This window comes from Leptonychotes weddellii, chromosome 4 (assembly GCF_054177405.1).
Source record: "Leptonychotes weddellii isolate Sample4059 chromosome 4, ASM5417740v2, whole genome shotgun sequence".
NCBI classification, from domain to species: domain Eukaryota; kingdom Metazoa; phylum Chordata; class Mammalia; order Carnivora; family Phocidae; genus Leptonychotes; species Leptonychotes weddellii.
In genome coordinates this window covers 88,282,791-88,289,569 of record NC_138372.1, presented here as the reverse complement: position 1 = coordinate 88,289,569, position 6,779 = coordinate 88,282,791, and the positions used below count along the sequence as shown (strand labels likewise).

At 45.4% G+C, this 6,779-nt stretch overlaps 1 pseudogene; it reads right to left on the bottom strand.

Annotated features, from left to right (window-relative positions):
• Positions 1 to 2,516: 2,516 nt before the first annotated feature.
• Positions 2,517 to 3,918, bottom strand: LOC102748809 (alcohol dehydrogenase class-3 pseudogene; annotated as a pseudogene).
• Positions 3,919 to 6,779: the final 2,861 nt, after the last annotated feature.

Genomic DNA, 6,779 nt, shown 5'->3' with positions numbered 1-6,779 from the left:
CCTAATTTAAGACCCTCAAGATAAAATAACCAGGTATTTTTTCCTGAAGATATGTAACATATGCAGCAAAACACTTGATTTTTACGATGTTTATCTCAGTATACAGTGTGGATTGCAGTCTCTTTTGTCATCCTACAAGGGAAAATACTGAGCAGAGATAAGCGTGAAATAGTTACCCTTCTCTGTCAACTTCAAGAGAGATTGAGCTTCCTAGCCCCATATGAAAGAAATCTTTCAGTTGCCATCAAGTTCACTGGCATGTTTGTAAGTTCTCTTAAATAATCTCCGGGGCATCCGGCTGGCTCAGTTGGTAGAGCATGTGACTCTTGATCTCAGGATTGTGAGTTTGAGCCCCATGTTAGGTGTAGAGATAACTTAAAATCTTTAAAAGATACATTTCAATCTCATTACCCTTAATCTTAAATTTTTAAAAATTTTTTTAAAAGATGTTTTTATGGGGCACCCGGGTGGCTCAGTCGTTGGGCGTCTGCCTTCGGCTCAGGTCATGATCCCAGAGTCCTGGGATCGAGCCCCACGTCGGGCTCCCTGCTCCGCGGGAAGCCTGCTCCCTCTCACAGCGAGAGAGGGAACACAAGTAGGGGGAGTGGGAGAGGGAGAAGTAGGCTTCCCGCTGAGCAGGGAGCCCGACGTGAGACTCGATCCCAGGACCCCGAGATCACAACTTGAGCCGAAGGCAGACGCTTAACAACTGAACCACCTAGGTGCCCAAATTTTTTAATTTTTATAAAAGATATGTACTTTTTCTTCCTTTACCTCTCCACCCCCTTTTCCCTTTCTGCTATTCTGTTCCAATCCAGTATTACTGCCACCACAAACTTAGTGGTATAACACAATAACAAGCATTTATGTTATCTTTCACAGTTCTGGGGACTTACTGGGCTCAGGTAGAGAGTACTTAGAGTTTCTCGTACAGTTGTGATCAGATAGTGGCTGGGACTAGTGTCTCCTCAATAGGTTGTTGACTTGTATCCGACACATGGGCTGGGAAGATTCAAACAGCTGAGAGCTGGGACATTCAGGAATCTGGGGCACCTCTCTCTACGTGATTTCTCTGGGATGGAGGCTTCAGCGTAGCCAGATTTCTTGCATGACAGCTAAGGACTCCAAAGGCATATGTCAGAGAGTCCAGCAAAAGCTGTATTACCTTTTATGACTTGGCCCCAGAAGTCACACTTCTGATGTGTTGTATTTGTTAGAAGCAAGTCCAGCCATTCTTCAAGGGAGAGGAATTAGATTCCACCTCAGTTGGGGATAGTGTTGAAGAATTTGTGGACATACGTGGTTTTTCTAAACTTAGACATTTTTTTTTTTTAAAGATTTTTATTATTTATTTGAGAGAATGAGATAGAGAGCATGAGAGGGGGGAGGGTCAGAGGGAGAAGCAGACTCCCTGCTGAGCAGGGAGCCCGACACGGGACTCGATCCTGGGACTCCAGGATCATGACCTAAGCCGAAGGCAGTCGCTCAACCAACGGAGCCACCCAGGTGCCCAACTTAGACATGTTTTAACATCCCTCCCATTCTCTTTCCAATGATTCAGTCCTAAAATCGTTAGATGGGGCAGAACAAAGTAAACATCCACATAGAAGATGGGCCCTAAATCCATCCTGGCCACTGTCCTTAGAAGAGAGGAAGATATACACACACACACACGCACGCACACGACATTGTGAAGACGCACCAAGAGAAGAGCACCACATAAAGACAGAGATTGCTGGGCGCCTGGGTGGCTCAGTTGGTTGAGCGACTGCCTTCGGCTCAGGTCATGATCCTGGAGTCCCGGGATCGAGTCCCGCATCGGGCTCCCTGCTCGGCGGGGAGTCTGCTTCTCCCTCTGACCCTACCCCCTCTTGCGCTCTCTCTCACTCTCTCTCTCAAATAAATAAATAAAATTAAAAAAAAAAAAAAAAAAAAAGAGATTGCAGTGACAAGTGTACAAGCCGAGGAATGCCAAAGATTGCTGGCAAGCACCGGAAGCTGGGAGGGAGGCATGAAATGCATTCTTCCTAGAGCCTTCAGAAAGCCCGGCCATGCTGACACTGTGACTTCAGACTTCTAGGCTCCAGAACTGTGAGACAGTAAATGTCTGTTGTTAAGCCCCCCAGTGTGTGGTATGTTGTTACCACAGCCCTAAGAAACTGAAACAGATACACTGTGACAAAGTTGAGAGCCACAGTTGTGTTGAAAACAAGCACTATGTGAATGGATATACACTGAGGCTTTTCTCCATCCCTCCATCCCCTGCTCTCTGCCTTCTCTCAACAGGAAATTGGAAAGTCTTTGGAGAATCTTTGGAAATTGGAAAGTCTTTGGAGCCCAAGAGAAAACAACCTAAAGGTTGTTGAAATTGACAGTTTTTCAACAAATGACCCAGCCAAGTCCCTTTGCAGTGAGGCTCAACAACCCTTCCCACTCCAGCACACAGAGCTTCTAATCTGTGTTTTACTTCCCCACTCTTTTTTTTTTTTGCAGAAATTACTTTTATTATATTAAAATATTCCTTAATGAGCGAGCAGTTATTCATGTGAAGGAGAGTTTAGAAAACAGATTTATGACTGTATTAGCCCTGTCCTTGATTAGAGATTTATGAATTATACACAAAATATTATTGCCTAGAGTAGGTCACTCTGGAAGTGGTAGTAGAGAAGGTCTAAGAGGCTGTGAACTTGGAAGAGCTTCTCCCTGCTTGTTGGGCTGTGCCAGTCAGACCACAGGACTTAGGTACAAGGATGGACATGTTTTCTCTGCTGAATTTATAGCCTTACAACAGTTCAAATGCTCTTTCCTGCATGCATCAGTTCAAAGGCTTCATTAATTTGGTCAAAAGTCAGATTGTAAGTCACAAATTCATCAACTTTAATCTTTTTGGACATCTATTCAGACACCAACTTTGGGACACTGTCCACACTCTTCCATTCTCCAAAGGCAGTGCCTTTCCACATGCGGCCTGTTCCCAGCTGAAACGGGCGAGTGGTGATCTCTTCCTCTGAAGCCACTACTCCAACCACCATCCTGACGCCCCGGCCTTGGTGGCAGGCCTCCAGCGCTGCTCTCATGACCTTCACGTTACCAGCACACTCGAAGGAATAGTCCACTCCCCCGACAGTCATTTCAATGAGCGCTTCCTGGATGGGTTTCCTGAACTCCTGGGGTTAATACCTTCAGAGGCTCCAAACTCCGTAGCCCTTGTGAATTCATCTTTATTGATGCCTACACCAACGATCCGGATGCACCAGCCACCTACAGCCCACGCTGGCTGCCAGTCCACCTCCGCCTGGGCCAAAGATGGCACCAGGAGAGCGAGGCTCCCCCTTGGCAGTGTTCACAGCAGCACCATGACCAGCTGAAGTGCCACAGCCCAGAAGACAGACTTTATCCAAAGGTGCTAACGGATCAATTTTAGCAACAGAGATATCGCCGCGACTGTGTATTCAGAAAACATGCTGGTCCCCATGGAATGTAGAATTGTCTTTCCTTTGCAAGTAAATCTGCTGGTACCATCTGGCATTAATCCTCTCCCTTGAGTAAGTCTTATCTTCTGGCAAAGGTTGGTTTTAGGGTTTAGACAAAATTTGCATTCTCCACGCTGTGGGATATGAAGTGGGATGACAGTATCACCTGCCTTCAGCTTAGTAAACCCTTCGCCACCACTTTGCGTGGTTCTAGCACCTTCATGTCCCAAGATCACTGGAAAACTCCCTTCAGGCTCAGCCCCACTCAGGGTATAGACACTGGCGTGGCAAACTGCAGTGGCGATCATCTTAATTCGAACTTCATGAGCCTTTGAGGGGGCCACCTCTACCTCCTCTACAGAGAGGGGTTTTCCTGCCTCCCAGGCAACTGCAGCCTTGCACTTGATAACCTGGTTCGCCATGACCTCGGACTCGGGTCGGTGAGGGGCGGACATCCAGGGTGGGCTGCCCAGGGACCTCCCCACTCTTAAATATGAATGGACAATCGAGGATTACCAGATAGATAGCTAAGAGACGTCTTCATCATGAAACACAAGGAAAAAAACAGGAAACCCCATAAGGAAAACAACAGATGGTTCAAGGAAATCTTTTTTGTTAAGAAATATATCCTCAGGGGCGCCTGGGTGGCTCCGTCGTTAAGCATCTGCCTTTGGTCAGGTCATGATCCCAGGGTCCTGGGATCAAGCCCCGCATAGGGCTCCCTGCTCCTCAGGGAGCCTGCTTCTCCCTCTCCCACTCCCCCTGCTTGTGTTCCCTCTCTCGCTGTGTCTCTCTGTCAAATAAATAAATAAAATCTTTAAAAATATATCTATATCCTCAGATGGGGCTCCTGGCTGGCTCAGTTGGTAGAGCATGTGACTCTTGATCTCGGGGTTGTGAGTTCGAGCCTCACATTGGGGGTAGAGTTTACTTAAGAAAAAAAGAAAAATATATCCTCAGAGAAGTAAGAAGATAAAAAAACCCAAAATGCTATTTTATTAAGGAACACCCAGAGAACAAAACAGCGCTTAGGAATTTTAATGGTAGCAGAAGTTAAAATTCAATATAAACATTAGAATTAAAAATCTGGGGATGCCTGGGTGGCTCAGCGGTTAAGCGTCTGTCTTTGACTCTGGTCATGATCTCAGGGTCCTGGGATTGAGTCCTGCTCAGCAGGGAGCCTGCTTCTCCCTCTGCCTGCCGCTCCCCCTTCTTGTGCTCTCCCTCTCTCTCTGACAAGTAAATAAAATCTTAAGAAAAAAAATTTTTTTTTTAAAGATTTTTATTTATTTATTTGACAGAGAGAGAGATAGTGAGAGCAGGAACACAAGCAGGGGGAGTGGGAGAGGGAGAAGCAGGCTTCCTGCCGAGCAGGGAGCCCGATGTGGGACTCGATCCCAGGACCCCAGGATCATGACCTGAGCCGAAGGCAGACGCTTAACAACTGAGCCACCCAGGCGCCCAAGAAAATTTTTTTTGACAAACTGTCCCAGAAAGTGGGGCCAAAAAGGCAAAAATAGAAGATAGAGAAAAAAAATAAGGACTAGTTCAGAAGGTGAATATCCAAATATCTTGAGATTGAAAAAGAGAGAGAGAGAAAGAAAGAAGAAAACAGAAGGAAGGAGGAAATCATCAACAAAATAATCCAGAATTTTCCAGAATTGAATGATAATGAGTTTCTAGATTCCAAGGTCCCAGCACAACAGATGAAAATAAATGAACTTCAAAGCATATTATTGTGAAATGTCAGAACCCCAAGGACAAAAAGAAGATTCTGCAGATCTAGGGGAGGCGTATCAAGAATGAAGAATCAGTAATGCTCACTAGAACAATGTTTATGGTACCCTCCAGACTGGTGATGGGGAAGAAGGTGCGTTTGTTCTTGAGCTCCTTGTTATGAACCCAGGAGGGCCCTGGCCGGCATCTGGGGGTGATCTCAGGCATCCTCAAGATGATACCAGTGGTCCATTCTCAATAATGATTATATAAACAAAGAATGTGAAGACACTTCCTAATAAAAGAAGAGAATACAGCAACAACTTTGAAAAAAAAAAAAAAGAATCCAGAATTAATATATCTTCAGGCTTCTCAAAATTAACTCTGGAAGCTAGAAAGACAAAGGAGCAGTGCCTTTGGATTTCTTATGAAAAATTTCCAACCTAGGACTCTATACATAGTCAAATTATTAGTTAAGTTGAGGATAGAATAAAGACATTTTCGGTCAAGTGAGATCTCAAAAACACTTACTACCTGAGTATCTTTTCTTAAGAAGCTGCTGGAGGGGCGCCTGGGTGGCTCAGTTGGTTGAGCAACTGACTGCCTTCGGCTCAGGTCATGATCCTGGAGTCCCTGGATCGAGTCCCACATCGGGCTCCCTGCTCAGCAGGGACTCTGCTTCTCCCTCTGACCCGCCCCCCTCTCATGTGCTTTCTCTCTCATTCTCTCTCTGTCAAATAAATAAATAAAATCTTAAAAAAAAAAAAAAAAAAAGCTGCTGCTGGAGGATGTGCTCTTCTGATCCAATAAAGGGAAAAGGTAATGGGAAACTTACACAGAGATTGGTGAAAGGGAATCCCAGGATTATATTTGTACACTCTATTGAGGACAACCAGTTATAGATTGGAACAGTGTGACTCCAGAAACAAACATTTTGAGAGCTCTCATCACAAAGATGATCGTTACCATGGTACAATCTTTTTAGCCTGAGGAGCAGAATGCCCAGGTAAGCCGGGCCCACATTTCTGTCCTACATTTGGCTTGCCCTACGTCCTCATGAAGTTCCTGGTCTCCCTCCTTGACCTGCTGGAAGTGTTCTGCTCTGTTTACCCCCGGAGAGCTTAGAAGTAGAAACTTCGTAGGAGTTCATTCGAACATATTCCTGCCAAATGTGTAGTCATACCTGGCTGCATCCCAGCCTTGCCAGAAACCCCAACAATGCTAAACCCTTTGTTTCCCAGGATTAATTTACAACCTTGATCCCTAATTTTCCCAGAATAAACTTTTGTAGCTGTCCGGGAAGCTGTAACCAGAACATGACCCAGAGGTTGTTTAGTTTATTTTCTCCTATGGGCCTTCATCCAATTATTGCAATATTGCTTTCTGCTATAGACTGAACATTGGTATCCCCTCTCCCCTGCAAATTCATATGTTGAAATCCAATCCCCCATATGATGGTATTTGGATGTGGGGCCTCTGGGGGCAATTACATCATGAGGGTGGAGCCCCCAGGAATAGGAAAGAGACCCCAGAGAGCTCCCTCCCCTCTTCTGCCATATGAAGACACAAAGAGAGGGCTGCTATCTATGA